The sequence below is a fragment of the Triticum dicoccoides genome, chromosome 3A (genome assembly GCF_002162155.2).
Source record: "Triticum dicoccoides isolate Atlit2015 ecotype Zavitan chromosome 3A, WEW_v2.0, whole genome shotgun sequence".
NCBI lineage: Eukaryota > Viridiplantae > Streptophyta > Magnoliopsida > Poales > Poaceae > Triticum > Triticum dicoccoides.
In genome coordinates, this window is record NC_041384.1 from 153,667,436 (window position 1) to 153,686,396 (window position 18,961).

Sequence of the window (18,961 nt, forward strand, 5' to 3'; positions counted from 1 at the left end):
ACCTCACTAGAGTCCTTATGGACGGTGGCAGCAGCCTGAACCTGCTTTACCAGGATACAGTGTGGAAAATGGGCATCGATCCCTCGAGGGTTAAACCCACTAAAACGACCTTTAAAGGCGTCATACCAGGTGTAGAGGCCAACTGTACAGGCTCAGTTACACTTGAAGTGGTCTTCGGATCTCCGGATAATTTCCGAAGCGAGGAGTTAATCTTTGACATAGTCCCGTTCCGTAGTGGCTATCACGCACTGCTCGGGCGAACCGCATTTGCCAAGTTCAATGCGGTGCCGCACTATGCATACCTCAAGCTCAAGATGCCAGGCCCTCGAGGAGTCATCACGGTCAATGGAAACACTGAACGCTCTCTCCGAACGGAGGAGCATACGGCGGCTATCGCAGCGGAAGTACAAAGCAGCCTCTCAAGGCAATTCTCCAGTCCGGCCATTAAACGTCTGGACACCGTCAAGCGCGCCCAGAGTAACTTACAACAAGACCACCTGGCATGTTCCGAGCAAGCGTAGAAATGCGGCCCCAACCCCAGCCCTCGCGAACTTGCGAAACCAGTGTTGCGCGTACATAACTACGCTCTGGAAATACCATGGGCACAGGGGGAGGGGCACCATCACGGCACGCCCGAAACGCGGCTTAAACCGCACTAGGGGCTTCCGATTTCTTAATTTTCTCTTATTTTCAGGACTCCATTCTTCGGAAGGCTTGTCCGGCAGTACAATTGCCGCACAAACGATACAACCAGGGAAGCAGAAAGCTACGGTGCACTATGGAACTCTAAGGTGGTCTCTATAACGAGCAGTATACCTATTTCACATAACATTCCGCAGCTTGCCCCTAGAAAGGACATGTTAAATAGTCCCATCTTTTGCTTATTGCAGTATTTGTATCGTTCCGCTTTGATCGCAACTTTTTTAAATAAACAATGCATAGCTTCCGTCTATTATTGCATTACTCTTTTTACGAATATATGTTCATTAATGACATGTTGCACCCGTACACTTTGGTACGGCCAATACGCTAGGGGCTTAAGTACCCCACAATACGGTGTGAGAAGTCCGAACACTTTCACAAGTGTGGCACCCCGAACTTATAGCATTATATGCATCGGCTCCGAATCATGTCTTGGGTCACTAGTTGGGTTTGCCCGGCTCCTATGTTTTGGTACCTTACGTTCCGTTATATCGGCTAAGGTAGGACTAGGAGAACTACTGCGATTGTGCCCCAGTTGAGCTAGGCTAAGCACCTCAGTGGAGAAAGCTAAAACTGACCGTCATGATGAGGCGAGAGCTGGTCGTTGTTCGAGAGGTTTTCGAGTCCCTAAAGACTTATGCCGCTTAGAGCGAGGAGGCGGCTTTGTCCGGCCTAGGCGTGGATAGCGCCCCGAACTCGGTCTTCCGAACACTAGGGGCTTCGCCGAAATTTAAAATTATAGAATTCTATGGCTAAGTGAGAGTGTTCAAGCATTATAGTCTGTTTGCCTTGTTCGTTGTGTTGAGCGCCTCACTCGAAGGACCCAAGAATGGGAAAAAGAGCGCTCGTGTTTATCCCGAACACCCCAGCACTCGTGGCATGGGGGCAGAAGCCGACAACTCGCCATCTCTCAAATTTGATAAACGACCTCACAGAAGGTAATATTTTAAATTCAAAAGCGTTGCTTAGTGCATATGAACAAGTTTTCAGCATACAGGATCACAAATGCGAGTTTACTCAAAAATTACATATTTGGAGCATTCATCCGCTATAAGGCGGGCACCCTTCAGGACGCCCTCATAATACGCTTCCGGGACGTGATGCTCCTTGCCCGGCGGCGGCCCGTCCTTCACCATCCTCTCCGCATCCATCTTGCCCTAGTGCACTTTAGCACGGGCAAGCGCCCTACAGGCACCTTCGATGCAGACGGAGTGCTTGATTACTTCAAGTCGTGGACAGGCATCCACCAGCCGCCTCACCAGCCCGAAGTAGCTCCCAGGCAGAGCCTCTCCAGGCCAAAGCCGAACTATGAGGCCCTTTATGGCCTGTTCAGCCACCTTGTGGAGCTCGACCATTTGCTTCAGCTGGTCGCTCAAAGGCACCAGGTGTCCGTCCTCAGCATACTGAGACCAAAACACCTTCTCTGTCAAGCTATCCTCCTTGGCTCGGTAATAGGCAGCGGCATCAGGCGCACTACGGGGCAAATCTGTGAATGCTCCTGGAGAGCTCCGGACTCGGGTAAGTAACAAGTAATTCACTTTCACGTGCTTGCTTTGCATAATGAATGCCTTACCCGCCGCTATCTTCTTCATATCTCCAATTTCTTGGAGGGCTTTCTGGGCTTCGTCCTTGGCAGACTTCGCGCTTTCGAAGGCTGCCGCAAGCTCGGACGCTTGCGTCTTCGAGTCAAGCTCCAAACTCTTGTGTTTTTTCACAAGAGCCTGGAGCTCTATCTGCACCTCCTCCACCCGCGCCTCCTGCTTCCCTCTCTCTATGCGCTCCACGGCCGCTCTTTTTTCGGCCTCAGACAGCGCTTTCTTAAGGGTTGCCACCTCGGTCGTGGCCCCTATAATAGTACGTTGATCCTGTCATTTTTTGCAACCACATCTTCTCTATATACTTGCGCAAGGTATTACTTACCTTCCTTCTCCTCGAGTTGCCTCTTGGCATGGCCGAGCTCGTTCTCGGACCGCGCGAGGTTTTGCTTCAGCGTATCCACCTCCGCGGTCAGTGCGGCGGAGGCCAGCAGCGAAGCCTGCATACGCATATTGACTTGATTAAGTTAGACTCCTGTGAATGTTATTAGATCCTCTATTCGGCTTTTCTTTCCGAACATTGAACAGAGCATCAGGGGCTACTGTCTATGCGGTAATATTTTTCCATATTCTTTACTTACCTCGAAGCCTGTTAGAAGGCTGGCACAGGCTTCAGTCAGTCCGTTCTTGGCAGACTAAACCTTCTAGATCACCGCACTCATAATAGTGCGGTGCTCCTTGTTGATGGAGGCGCCGTTAAGCACCTCCAGCAAATTGTTCGGTGCCTCTGGTTGGACGGAGGTCACCGGCTCGGTAGGCTTGCTGCTCTTGGAAGGAGGCTGCCTATCGGATTCTGGAACCGTTGAAGGTTCCGGTGCGGTGTCCGGCTCAAGGCCGGACTTGGAGCCCTTGGGGGTTATATCCCCTTCACGCCTGGAGTCTGGGAGGTCGCCTTGCGGAGCCTCCAGGACCACCCCCTCCTGGCTTGGAACCTGTTGGGACGCCACCTTGGCGTCGTCCGTAGGGTGGGGGGAGGTAGCCGTCGGAAGCGAATTCACATCCGATGAATCCAGGGAGCCGCTCGACGACTCGTCGAGCCCGGCCTTGGGCGGACTGCATAGTCATATTCAGCATAAGGAGGAGCTGTGCAAGAAAGGAACACCATGAATTGCTTTGGTGTCCGGATACTTACGGTCTCGCCAGGGGCTTGGCCCTGTGCGGCCACTCCTCTTCGCCGTCATCAGCGTTGGTGGAGTAGTCCGGAGGAGGGGTCTTCCCCTTCTTGGACCCTTCGGCCTCCCCAGTTGGGGCGGCCTTCCTTTTCTTCCCTTCCCCCGCTGGAGGGGGAGTGGTCTCTTCTTCCTCCTCGTCATCTTCACGGGAGGAGTGCGTCTTGGAGTCGTCGGATGATGAATCCGACACCTCCAGGCGCCGGGCACTCTTTCGAGTCCCCGTGGCCTTCTTCTTGGCCTTCTTCTCCGGCACCACATAGGGTGCCGGAACTAGCAGCTTTGCCAAGCGAGCGTCCGCTGGGCCTTCGGGCAGAGGAGCCGGACAGTTGATCTGTTCGGACGTCTCCTGCCAATCCTGTCAAAGGTAAGGGAGCTTAGATCCCGCATAGAGTCAAACTATGAAAAACTAATACCCTGTAAAAGGTAAAAACAGCTTACCGCACGAGCATGACGCTGCGTGCTGAATCCGCGATCCTCGGTAGCGGATGTTGGGGCCTCGGTGCCCTTGAAAAGCACCTTCCAGGCATCTTCATACGTCGTGTCGAAGAGCCTGCTCAGAGTTCGGTGCCGCGCCGGGTCGATTTCCCACAGGTTGAAAGCCCGTTGTTGACACGGAAGGATCCGGCGGATGAGCATAACCTGGACTACGTTGACAAGTTTGAGCTTCTTGTCCACCAGGGTTTGGACGCATGTTTGGATTCCGGGCAGCTCTCCTTTTTTACCCCACGACAGACCCGTCTCTTTCCAGGAGGTGAGCCGCGTAGGGGGTCTGGATCGGAACTCGGGGGATGCGACCCATTCAGGGTCGCTCGGCTCGGTGATGTAAAACCACCCCGATTGCCACCCCTTTAGGGACTCCACGAAGGAGCCCTCGAGCCATAGGGCGTTGGGCATCTTGCCCACCATGGCGCCTCCGCACTCCGCCTGGGTGCCGCGCACCACCTTCGGCTTGACATTGAAAGTCTTGAGCCAGAGGCCAAAATGGGGGCGGATGCAGAAGAAAGCCTCGCACATGACGATAAACGCCGAGATGTTGAGGACAAAGTTCAGGGCCAGATCATGGAAATCCAGGCCATAGTAGAACATGAGCCCCGGACAAATGGGTGGAGAGGGAAGCCCAGTCCACGGAGGAAATGGGGGAGGAACACCACCCTCTCATGGGGCCTAGGGGTGGGGATGAGCTGCCCCTCTTTGGGAAGCCGGTGCGCAATGTCGTTAGACAAGTATCCGGCCTTCCTCAGTTTTTTGATGTGTCCCTCCGTGACGGAGGAGACCATCCACTTGCCTCCCGCTCCGGACATGGCTGGAGAAGGTTGAGGTGGGGGTGTGCGGACTTGGGCACTCGAGCTCGAGTGCGCGGAAATGGATAGGCAAAGGAGGAAGAAGGCGTGGATGAAAAGGTGGATCCTTATCCCCTTATATGGGCGGATGCGACTATGCGTCCCCACCAGCCTGGTGGAACTCGCTTATCTCCCAAGCGCCGTAATCAATGGCGCGGTTGGGTTACCCACGCCCGTATTGATGAGAATCCCGGAATAAGGGGATGCGATCTCTGCTTTGACAAGACATGCCAAGGAAACCGCCTCGCTAAACGCGCTGAGGTGGGACAGTAAAATGATTCGAATAAAGACTTGGCCGTTGTGTGCTGTCACACTACGGAATACGTCAGCAGATTAGATTTGTGTAAATATTATTCTCTCTATGGCAATATGTGGAAACTTATTTTGCAGAGCCATACACTACCTTTGTGTTCAAAATCTTCTATGCAGTACTTGGAGGAGGAAGACGCCTTGCAATGCCGAAGACAATCTGCGCGCCGGACTCGTCGTCATTGAAGCCTGGTTCAGGGGCTACTGAGGGAGTCCTGGATTAGGGGGTGTCCGGATAGCCGGACTATACCTTCGGCCGGACTCCTGGACTATGAAGATACAAGATTGAAGACTTCGTCCCGTGTCCGGAAGGGACTTTCCTTAGCGTGGAAGGCAAGCTTGGCGATACGGATATGTAGATCTCCTACCATTGTAACCGACTCTGTGTAACCCTAGCCCTCTCCGGTGTCTATATAAACCAGAGGATTTTAGTCCGTAGGACGAACAACAATCATACCATAGGCTAGCTTCTAGGGTTTAGCCTCTCTGATCTCACGATAGATCTACTCTTGTACTACCCATATCATCAATATTAATCAAGCGGGACATAGGGTTTTACCTCCATCAAGAGGGCCCGAACTTGGGTAAAACATTGTGTCCCCTGCCTCCTGTTACCATCCGCCTAGACGCACAGTTCGGGACCCCCTACCTGAGATCCGTCGGTTTTGACACCGACAACCTTCTTTTGTTAGGATAGCTTGTACTAGTTGTCCCCCTTCAAATTTGTCATTGTGGGATCCCTTCCCGCCTAATATTTTGGAAGAGGACCCGGGCCTCTATAAATAGGACTAGCCACCACCATAGAGAAGGGATCGGATCTCATCACACCACCAGATCGGCTCATATAGAGGGAGAGACCATCGACAACCACACAAAGCACAAGAACGCCTCTCCTCAGGAGGCTGTTCTTCCCCTGTAACTGTCCATCCTCAGCCCAAGAGGCAATCAACCATACCACACTGGAGTAGGGTACTGATGACCCACAAGTATAGGGGATCTATCATAGTCCTTTTGATAAGTAAGAGTGTCGAACCCAACAAGGAGCAGAAGGAAATGATAAACGGTTTTCAGCAAGGTATTCTCTGCAAGTACTGAAATAAGTGGTAACAGATAGTTTTGTGATGAGATAATTTGTAACGAGCAACAAATAACAAAAGTAAATAAAGTGCAGCAAGGTGTCCCAATCCTTTTTGTAGCAAAGAACAAGCCTGGACAAACTCTTATATAAGGAAAAGCGCTCCCGAGGACACATGGGAATATCGTCAAGCTAGTTTTCATCACGTTCATATGATTCGCGTTCGGTACTTTGATAATTTGACATGTGGGTGGACCGGTGCTTGGGTGTTGTTCTTACTTGAACAAGAATCCCACTTATGATTAACCTCTATTGCAAGCATCCGCAACTACAACAAAAGTATTAAGGTAAACCTAACCATAGCATGAAACATATGGATCCAAATCAGCCCCTTACGAAGCAACACATAAACTAGGGTTTCAGCTTCTATCACTCTAGCAACCCATCATCTACTTATTACTTCCCAATGCCTTCCTCTAGGCCCAAATAATGGTGAAGTGTTATGTAGTCGATGTTCACATAACACCACTAGAGGCTAGACAACATACATCTCATCACAATATCGAACGAATACCAAATTCACATGACTACTAATAGCAAGACTTCTCCCTTGTCCTCAGGAACAAACGTAACTACTCACAAAGCATGAACATGTTCATAATCAGAGGGGTATTAATATTCATATAGGATCTGAACATATGATCTTCCACCAATTAAACCAACTAGCATCAACTACAAGGAGTAATTAACACTACTAGCACCAATCCCGGACTTGGAGACAAGAATTGGATATAAGAGATGAACTAGGGTTTTGAGATGAGATGGTGTTGATGAAGATGTTGATGGAGATTGCCCTCTCCGGATGAGAGGAGCGTTGGTGATGACGATGGCGATGATTTCCCCCTCCGGCAGGTAAGTTTCCCCGATAGAACAGCTCTGCCGAAGCTCTAGATTGGATCCGCCAAGGTTCCGCCTCGTGGCGGCAGAGTTTCATCCCAAAAGGTTGCTTCTTATTTTTTTTCTCGATGAAAGACTTCATATAGGAGAAGATGGTCATCGGAGAGCCACCAGGGGGCCCACGAGGTAGGGGCGCACCCTAGGGGGGCCCCCACCCTCGTGAGAAGGGTGTGGGCCCCCTGGTCTTCATCTTTGGTGAGGATTTTTCATTATTTATTATAAGGTGTTCCGTGGAGTTTCAGGACTTTTGGAGTTGTGCAGAATAGGTCTCTAATATTTGCTCCTTTTTCAGCCCAGAATTCGAGCTGCCGGCATTCTCCCTCCTTATGTAAACCTTGTAAAATAAGAGAGAATAGCCATAAGTATTGTGACATAATGTGAAATAACAACCCATAATGCAATAAATATTGATATAAAAGCATGATGCAAAATGGACATATCAACTCCCCCAAGCTTAGACCTCGCTTGTCCTCAAGCAAAAAGCTGAAATCGAAAAATATGTCCACATGTTTAGAGATGAAGGTGTCGATAAAAATAAAATACGGACATGAGGGCATCATGATCATTCTTATAAAAGCAACTTATATAATTCTTGTCATATGATCTCTAATGCTAGAGTAATAATTCAATCACAATATCAAGTATGAATCGTAAACTTCACTGAAAACTAACAAACTACAATCTCGGTCATTGAAGCAATTGCAATTTATCATAACATAGGAAAGAGTCAATGTATAAGAGCTTTTCAGCAAGTCCACATACTCAACTATCATATAATCTTTCACAATTGCTGACACTCAGGCAATACTTACGGGTATGGAGTTTTAATCGGATACAGAGAAAGATAGGGGCTTATAGTTTTGCCTCCCAACGTTTTACCTCAAGGGTAATGTCAACAGTAATAGTTCATGAAAACTCACATCCAATTAGCCATATATACCAGGATCTTTCCAACATACTGTGCTTGCCAAAGGATAAAATGAAAAAGGGAGAGGTGAAGATCACCATGACACTTGCATAAGGTAGAAGATAATAATAAAAGATAGGCCCTTCGCAGAGGGAAGCGGGGGTTACCATGCGCTTTTATGGTTGGATGCACAAAATCTTAATGCGAAAGAATGTCACATCATATTGCCTTTTGTGATATGAACCTTTATTATGTAGTCCGTTGCTTTTATTACTTCCACATCACAAGATCGTATAAAGCTTATTTCTCCCACACCAATCAATCATACATATTTAGAGAGCAATTTTTATTTCTTTGCACCGATGACAACTTACTTGAAGGGTCTTATTCAATCCATAGGTAGATATGGTGGACTCTCATGGCAAAACTGGTTTAAGGGTATTTGGGAGCACAAGTAGTATCTCTACTTGGTGCAATGAATTTGGCTAGCGTGAGGGGGAAAGGCAACCTCAACATGTTGGAGGATCCAAGATAATATAATTTATCTCAGATGTAAGAAAACATAACCCATTACGTTGTCTTCCTTGTCCAATGTCAAATCTTTAGCATGTCATATTTTAATGAGTGCTCACAATCATAAAAGATGTCCAAGATAGTATATCTATATGTGAAGACCTCTCTTTCTTTATTACTTCCTATTAATTGCAACGATGACCAAAACTATGCTTGTCAACTCTCAACAACTTTTACTCATCATACTTTTTTCTATGTGAGCTCATTACTCTCCATGAAATCCATATGATCTCTTTGTTTCTTTTTATTTCTTTCTCTTTTCTTTTATTCACTTAGGATCATGGCAAAATAATCAAGCCCTTGACTCAACACTAATCTTTATTATATAGCTCACGGACTCGATTACATAGAAGGATAATAAAGCAAAACTCACAACTAGATCATGCCATAAACTTTATTCTACTGTATCAAAATACTACTAATAGGATCGAACTAAGGAAAACGGTAAAGATAAAGGTGATGGTGATACGATACCGGGGCACTCCCCCAAGCTTGGTAGTTGCCAAGGGGAGTGCCCATACCCATGTTATTATATCTCCTTGGTTGGTGAAGAAGGGTGGAGGTGTTGTTGATGATGGATAGTCGCACATCGAGCGTAGAAGGTCTTCTAACTTGCGGATAATACCCTTGAGTGCGATGATATGATCCTTCAACAAAATATTTTCACGTGTAAGATACTTATTTGTATACGAGCCAACTCAATCATATTGAAAGCTTCGATTTCTCTAGGGGTAAGAAGATTATGATCCAGTTGAAGGGTGTCTTCTGTTGTTGGAACTTGGTCCTCCACGGCCTTCTTGATCCCTTCATCCTTGTTGATCTCCATAGGTTCTTCTATCTTCAGCTCTATCTTCATTAGCCAAGTATCGTTGCCCTCATGGCTGGAGGAGGAGGGAGACGACATAGTGCCTGGCCTTGACAACCCTGACAGAAAACAGCTCGAAACAAAGACAGGAGATTTTTGTGTCATACGGGAGTCAAAACCTTCAGGAGAATATATAATGAATTGTTACCGACCAAAATTCGTATCGTGCAAGAAAACAGAGTCCGGAAGGCACACGAGGAGCTCACGAGGTAGGGGGGCGCCCTCCACCCTCGTGGGGCCCTCGTGTCCTTCCCGGACTGCTACTTAATTTTCTATTTTTCTAAATATTCCAAAAAGGAGAAATATTGCCTTAAAAATTGTTTTTGAGTCGGTTTACTTACCGTACCACATACCTATTCCTTTTCGGAGTCTGAAACGTTCTGGAAAGTGTCCCTTATGTATTCCTCCGGGGTTACGGTTTCAATGATATTGGTTTCAACATTTATGCGATTACCTGAGATATAGTGTTTGATTCTTTGACCGTTTACCACCTTCGGATTTGTGCCTTCGAAGTTGTTGATTTTTATGGCACCGGAATGATAGACCTCCTCGATAACATAGGGGCCTTCCCATTTAGAGAGAAGTTTCCCTGCAAAAAATCTTAAACGAGAGTTGTATAGCAATACATAATCACCTACATTAAACTCACGCTTTTGTATCCTTTTGTCATGCCATCTTTTAACCTTTTATTTAAACAACTTGGCATTTTCATAAGCTTGGGTTCTCCATTCATCAAGTGAGCTAATACCAAATAACCTCTTTTCACCGGCAAGTTTGAAATCATAGTTGAGCTCTTTAATAGCCCAATATGCCTTATGTTCTAGTTCGAGAGGTAAGTGACATGCTTTTCCATATACCATTTTATACGGAGACATACCCATAGGATTTTTATATGCAGTTCTATAGGCGCATAATGCATCATCAAGTTTCTTGGACCAATTCTTTCTAGACCTATTGACCGTCTTTTGCAAAATTAATTTGAGTTCTCTATTACTCAATTCTACTTGACCACTAGACTGTGGGTGATACGGGGATGCAATTCTATGATTGACGTCATATTTAGCAAGCATTTTATGGAAAGCACCATGAATAAAATGTGAACCGCCATCAGTCATTAAATATCTAGGGACTCCAAACCTCGGAAAAATAACTTCTTTAAGCATTTTAATAGAAGTGTTATGATCAGCACTACTAGTTGGAATAGCTTCTACCCACTTAGTAATGTAATCAATAGCAACTAAAATATGAGTATATCCATTAGAGGCAGGAAAAGGTCCCATATAATCAAAGCCCCAAACATCAAACGGTTCAATAACAAGTGAATAATTCATAGGCATTTCTTGATGTCTACTAATATTACCAATTCTTTGACATTCATTGCAAGAAAGGACAAACTTACGGGCATCCTTGAAGAGAGTAGGCCAATAAAAACCGAATTGCAATACCTTATGTGCAGTTCTATCTCCCGCGTAGTGTCCTCCATAAGTTTCGGAGTGGCACTTGCGTAGGATCTGTTCCTGTTCATGCTCAGGTACACAACGTCTAATAACACCATCTACTCCTTCTTTATAAAGATGTGGGTCATCCCAAAAGTAATGTCTCAAATCATAGAAGAACTTTTTCTTTTGTTGGTATGTGAAGCTAGGTGGTATAAATTTAGCAACTATGTAATTAGCATAATCAGCATACCAAGGGGTACTACGAGAAGTACTTATGACATTTAATTGTACATCAGGAAAACTATCATCAATAGGTAGTGGGTCATCAAGAACATTCTCTAACGTAGATAAGTTGTCTGTAACGGGGTTCTCAGCTCTTTTTCTATCAACAATATGCAAATCAAATTATTGTAGCAAGAGAACCCATCTAATAAGTCTAGGTTTAGCATCTTTCTTCTCCATAAGATATTTAATAGCAGCATGATCAGTGTGGATAGTTACTTTAGAATCGACAATATAAGGTCTGAACTTATCACAAGCAAATACAACAACTAAAAGTTCTATTTCAGTAGTGGCATAATTTCTTTGAGCATTGTCTAGAGTCTTACTAGCATAATGGATAACATTTAATTTCTTATCAACTCTTTGCCCTAGAACACCACCTACAGCATAATCACTAGCATCACACATAATTTCAAAGGGTAAATTCCAATCAGGTGGCTGAACAATAGGTGCAGAGACTAATGCTTTCTTAAGTATTTCAAATGCTTCTACACAATCATCATCAAAGACAAATGGTATATATTTTTGTAATAAATTAGTCACAGGCCGAGAAATTTTCGAGAAGTCCTTGATGAACCTCCTATAAAATCCAGCGTGACCAAGGAAACTTCTTATACCTTTGATGTCCTTGGGACATGGCATCTTTTCAATAGCATCAACCTTAGCTTTATCAACTTCAATACCTCTTTCAGAAACTTTATGCCCCAAGACAATACCTTCATTAACCATAAAGTGGCACTTTTCCCAATTCAAGACAAGATTAATTTCTTCACATCTCTACAAAACTCGATCAAGATTGCTCAAGCAATCATCAAAAGAAGATCCATAGACGGAAAGTTGTCCATGAAAACCTCACAAATCTTTTCACAAAAGTCAGAGAATATAGCCATCATGCATCTTTGAAAGGTAGCAGGTGCATTACATAAACCAAAAGGCATACGTCTATAAGCAAAAGTACCAAAAGGGCATGTAAAAGTAGTCTTTGATTGATCTTTAGCCTACGCAGGTATTTGAGAGAAACCAGAATAACCATCTAGAAAGCAGTAATGTGTATGTTTGCATAATCTTTCTAGCATTTGATCGATAAAAGGTAAGGGGTAATGATCTTTCTTAGTAGCCTTATTTAATTTGCGGAAATCAATTACCATCCTATAACCGGTAATAATTCTTTGTGGAATCAATTCATCTTTATCATTAGGAACAATAGTAATACCTCCCTTCTTAGGGACACAATGAACAGGACTTACCCACTGACTATCAGCAACGGGATAAATTATGCCTACCTCTAGAAGCTTTAGTATTTCTTTTCTTACCACTTCTTTCATTTTAGGATTCAGACATCGTTGAGGATCACGAACTGGTTTGGCATCTGCTTCCAAATTTATTTTATGTTGACATAGAGTGGTACTAATGCCCTTAAGATCATCAAGAGTATATCCAATAGCAGCACGGTGCTTCTTCAGAGTTTTCAATAATCTTTCTTCTTCATGCTCTGAAAGGTTAGCACTAATAATAACAGGATATATCTTCTTTTCATCAAGATAAGCATATTAAGATTATCAGGCAACGGTTTAAGCTCAAACACAAGATCACCCTTAGGTGGAGGAGGATCCCCTAGGATTTCAACAGGAAAATTGTGTTTTAGCATAGGTTCTTGTTTAAAGAATACTTCATCTATTTCCCTTCTTTCATTCACAAACATTTCATTCTCATGGTCTAGCAAATATTATTCTAAAGGATCATTAGGAGGTACGACAATAGAAGCAAGACCAATAATTTCATCCTTACTAGGCAATTCTTCTTCACGGTGTTGTTTACTAAATTTAGAGAAATTAAACTCATGAGTCATATCATCCAAGCCAATAGTAACAACATTATTTTCGCAGTCTATCCTAGCATTAACTGTATTCAAGAAGGGTCTACTAAATATAATGGGACAAAAGCTATCTTGTGGAGAACTAAGAACAAGAAAATCAGCAGGATATTTAGTTTTCCTGCACAAGACTTCAACATCTCTAACAATTCCCATTGCTGAAATAGTATCTCTATTAGCAAGTTTAATTGTGACATCAATATCTTCTAACTCAGCAGGTGCAATTTCATGCTTGATTTCTTTATACAAGTCATAAGGTATAACACTAGCACTAGCACCCATATCACATAAGCCATGATAACAACGATCTCCTATTTTAACAGAAATAACAGGCACGCCTACCACAGGTCTATGTTTATCTTTAGCACAAGGTTTAGCAATTCTAGCATTTTCACTGCAGAACTGAATAACATGCCCATCAATATTATCAGACAAGAGCTCTTTAACAATAGCAATAATAGGTTCAACTTTAACTTGCTCAGGAGGTGTATATGTTTCAATATTGCTTTTACGAACCACAATTGAAGCTTTAGCATGATCCTTTATCCTAACAAGGAAAGGTGGTTTCTCAACATAACAAGTAGGAATAATAGGATCATTATAAGTGACAGTCTTTTCTTCAACTTTAATAGATGCAGCTACTTTTACTTCTATGGGAGGATGATATTTAAACCACTTCTCCTTAGGGGGATCAACATAAGTAGCAAAAGATTCACAGAAAGAAGCTACTATCTCAGAATCAAGTCCATATTTAGTGCTAAACTTATGGAAAATATCGGTATCCATAAAGGATTTAACACAATCAAACTTAGGTGTCATAACTGACTCCTTACCATTGTCGAGGTCCCAATCTTCAGAGTTGTGTTTAATTATATCCAATAAATCCCATCTAAATTCAATAGTCTTCATCATAAAAGAGCCAGCACAAGAAGTATCGAGCATGGTGCGATTATTTTCAGAAAGCCGAGCATAAATTTTTTGAAGAATTATTTCTTTTGGGAGCTCATGATTGGGGCGTGAATATAACGTTGATTTAAGCCTCCCCCAAGCTTGAGCGATGCTTTCTCCTTCGCGAGGCCAAAAATTATATATACAATTGTGATCACGATGAACAAGATGCATAAGGTAGTACTTATGATGAAATTCCAATTTCAATCTTCTATAGTTCCATGATCCCATATCATCACATAGCCTATACCATGTGAATGCGTCTCCCTTCAAAGATAAAGGGAAGACCTTCTTCTTAGAAACATCATCGGGAATACCTGCAAGTTTAAATAATCTACAAACTTCATCCACATATATTAGGTGTTCATCAGGATGCTTTGTTCCATCTCCTATAAAAGGATTAGCTAGCAGTTTTTCTATTATACTCGAAGGATACTCATAAGGAATTTCATTTTCAATAGGTTCAGTAGGTTGAGGAGAAACTCTTTGCTCTACTGGCCGGGGTGAAAATACCCCGACCAAGCCCCTTAGAGGATTACTTTCCATAGTAACAAGTGACAGTAAATTTCAGCACACTACATAAATTTTTCCTTACCAAATTCCACCTACCAAAGGCGCTTCACTCCCCGGCAACGGCGCTAGAAAAGAGTCTTGATGACCCACAAGTATAGGGGATCTATCGTAGTCCTTTCGATAAGTAAGAGTGTCGAACCCAACGAGGAGCAGAAGGAAATGATAAATGGTTTTCAGCAAGGTATTCTCTACAAGTACTGAAATAAGTGGTAACATATAGTTTTGTGATGAGATAATTTGTAACGAGCAACAAATAACAAAAGTAAATGAAGTGCAACAAGGTGGCCCAATCCTTTTTGTAGCAAAGGACAAGCCTGGACAAACTCTTATATAAGGAAAAGCGCTCCCGAGGACACATGGGAATATCGTCAAGCTAGTTTTCATCACGTTCATATGATTCGCGTTCGGTACTTTGATAATTTGACATGTGGGTGGACCAGTGCTTGGGTGATGTTCTTACTTCAACAAGAATCCCACTTATGATTAACCTCTATTGCAAGCATCCGCAACTACAACAAAAGTATTAAGGTAAACCTAACCATAGCATGAAACTAGGGTTTAAGCTTCTGTCACTCTAGCAACCCATCATCTACTTATTACTTCCCAATGCCTTCCTCTAGGCCCAAATAATGGTGAAGTGTTATGTAGTCGACGTTCACATAACACCACTAGAGGCTAGACAACATACATCTCATCAAAATATCGAATGAATACCAAATTCACATGACTACTAATAGCAAGACATCTCCCTTGTCCTCAGGAACAAATGTAACTACTCACAAAGCATAAACATGTTCATAATCAGAGGGGTATTAATATACATATAGGATCTGAACATATGATCTTCCACCAATTAAACCAACTAGCATCAACTACAAGGAGTAATTAACACTACTAGCACCAATCCCGGACTTGGAGACAAGAATTGGATACAAGAGATGAACTAGGGTTTTGAGATGAGATGGTGCTGATGAAGATGTTGATGGATATTACCCTCTCCTGATGAGAGGAGCGTTGGTGATGATGATGGCGATGATTTCCCCCTCCGGGAGGGAAGTTTCCCCGACAGAACAGCTCTGCCGAAGCTCTAGATTGGATCCGCCAAGGTTCCGCCTCGTGGCGGCGGAGTTTCGTCCCGAAAGGTTGCTTCTTATTTTTTTCTTGACGAAAGACTTCATATAGGAGAAGATGGTCATCGGAGAGCCACCAGGGGGCCCACGAGGTAGGGGCGCGCCCTAGGGGGGCGCCCCCCACCCTCGTGAGAAGGGTGTGGGCCCCCTAGTCTTCATCTTTGGCGAGGATTTTTCATTATTTATTATAAGGTGTTCCGTGGAGTTTCAGGACTTTTGGAGTTGTGCAGAATAGGTCTCTAATATTTGCTCCTTTTTCAGCCCAGAATTCCAGCTGCCGGCATTCTCCCTCCTTATGTAAACCTTGTAAAATAAGAGAGAATAGCCATAAGTATTGTGAAATAATGTGAAATAACAGCCCATAATGCAATAAATATTGATATAAAAGCATGATGCAAAATGGACGTATCAGGTACTACACCACATCGGTGGCCTGAACCATTATAAACTCTTGTGTCTCTTGTTCTTTGGGTTTGTCGAGCTAGGCCGTGAGATCATAATGCGTGCGACCTAGAGAGGGGGAGAGATCTTCGTGCACACCACAGTGTTCGAACCTCAAGGGTTTTGTCGGAACCGGAAATCCGACATTTGGTGCGCCAAGGTAGGGATGCGCTTCAGATTTCCTCTTCGTCAATCCGCGCTTCGCCACTCTACCAAGTTCATGGCCGATGCTCGCCGGGCCCGCGCTGAGTGCCGGGCCGCCCTCGCCACCCGTGTCACTCAGACAGCCCCCGTCGGCGGGCCTCCCCGTCATTCTCCGTCACGCGCTGCCAACACCGCCATCGGCCCGGCGGCAAATGAGCAGCAAGCTTCCTTACTGCACCCCTCTATGCCGCGAGACGGCTCCACCGCCACCCCATCGCTGACTCCGGCCGGCTCATCGTCTCACGCTCACCGCGCACCCACTGACGCATAGGCCGCGCTGCTCATGGCACAGGAGCTCCTGCGCTACCGCCCGGTCGACGACCTCTACGAGGACTGGTTGGACCGCATCGCCGAGCTCGTCAGCCCGCAGGGGGCTCTCCTGCACCATCCCTCTCGCTACCTCGCCCGCCCCCGGCTGAGGGCGATGTGGCTCACGGAGCGCCTCCGCCCCCTCCGCACCAAGACGGCGCCCTCATGCTGAGCCATGCGGCTCATGGAGCACCTCCGCCTCCTCCGCGTCAAGACGGTGCCCTCGCTCCAAGATGTGCGGTCCCGCAGCATGATCCACCGCGCCGTGCGCCCGCGCTTGAAGAAAGAAGCTGCCAAGAGATCCCCCTCCGCAAGAAAACGCTCCACCGCTCCCAGCACCGCCACGTTAGGGTCGCTTGTCGCAGCAGGACCATGCGCCACTTGTCGTGGCAGTGCAGGGACACCAAGATCAAGCTCTGCCTCCACGACAGGCCCCGGTGGCCACGGCAGGCTGCCGCCTTCACTCCGGAGCTACGTAGCGTCATCTGGTCGGGCAAGTTCAAGTTGGATCTGCCACCTCGTTATGACGGCACCCCCGACCCTGCGGAGTTCTTGCAGCTCTACGAGCTGAGCATCGAGGCGCCCAATGGCGACGAAAAGGTCATGGCGAACTGGTTTCCCATGGCTCTCAAGGACGGCGTTCGCTCATGGCTCCTGAACCAGCCCCTGGGCTCGATTTCCTCCTAGGATGAGATGCGCGGCCACTTCGTCGCCAACTTCCAGGGCAATCGCAACCGCCCCCGGCCGCGGGTGACCTACACCGTATCAAGCAATAGCCGGGAGAGACCCTCCATAAGTACATCCAATGCTTCAATAGCGTGCGCCTCAAGATCCCCAAGGTGACAGATGAGGCCATCATCTCAGCGTTTTCCGATGGCGTCCGCGACATCAAGATGAAGGAGGAGCTCGCCATCCATGAGGAGTTGTGCACGACTTTGGAGTTGTTCAACATAGCAACCAAGTGTGCAAGAGCCGAGTAGGGGCGCCTCACCCTCCTCGAGCTCCCTGCTATGGATCCAGAGGAGAAGAAGGCCAAGGTCAAGGACGTGAAGCGCAAAGGGGTGGCCGTACTCGTGGCAGAACCAGATACCAAGCACGGCCGAGACCTTCCCAAGTCATCCAAGGGTAGCTGTACGTTCTGCGCCTTCCACAACGTGTGCAACCACAACACCAATGATTTTCAAGAGCTCAGGGCCATTCGAGATGGATGCTTCGGTCGATGCCCCAAGCACAACGACTGGGGCCACGGCCGAGGACGTGGATGAGGTGGAGGACGTTGGGACGACCATGGGCCTCGCCAGGAGTGGAGCGACCAGCCTCACGAGGACCGCTGGCAGGACCAGCCTCGTGAGAGCGCCTGGAGGGACCAGCCTCGCGAGGACCATCCTCAGGGCAACCCTGGTCTCCCTCCGCTGCCGCCGCCACCAAGGAGGAACGATGACCACCAACAGGACGAAGGGGCTAGGGGCTCCCAGGAGTCGCGCGCCATCACCTGCATCTTAGGTAGCGCTCGGGCCCCAGCTTCCCAGCGTATCTTCAAGCAGTTCTCTCGCGAGGTGAATGCAGCCCTCCACAAGCTCGAGGCTACGCGTCTGCTCAGATGGTCCAAGTACGCCATCACCTTTAGCTTGGCAGACCAGCTCAAATGTGTGGCAACCACTGGCGTCCTCCCAATGCTCTGTTCACCCGTCATCAGCAATGTCCAAGTCACCAAGACCCTCATCGACGGCGGTGCAGGGCTCAGTGTCCTGTCCGTCGAGACGTTTGATAGCCTCCAACTGCCATACGATCAGCTCCAGCCCACCAAGCCTTTCTCAGGAGTGACTAACGGCTCCACCACCCTGATAGGGCAAGTTTGTCTCCCTATCACCTTCGGTCAGCGCGACAACTACCAAACAGAGCTCGTCGACTTCAACGTCGCCCACATCCGCCTGTCGTACAATGCCATCCTCGAGTACCCAGCGCTAGCCAAATTCATGGCGGTCCCCACCATGGCTACAACATCCTCAAGATGCCAGGAAGCAGCGGAATCATCACAGTCCCCTGATACGTCCCCGTCGTATCTATAATTTTTTATTGTTCCATGCCAATATTATTGAACTTTCACATACTTTTGGCAACTTTTTATACTATTTTTAGGACTAACATATTGATCTAGTGCCCAGTGCCAGTTCCTGTTTGTGGCATGTTTTTTGTTTCGCAGAATATCCATACCAAACGTAGTCCAAACGGGATAAAAACTGACGGAGATTTTTTTGGAATATATA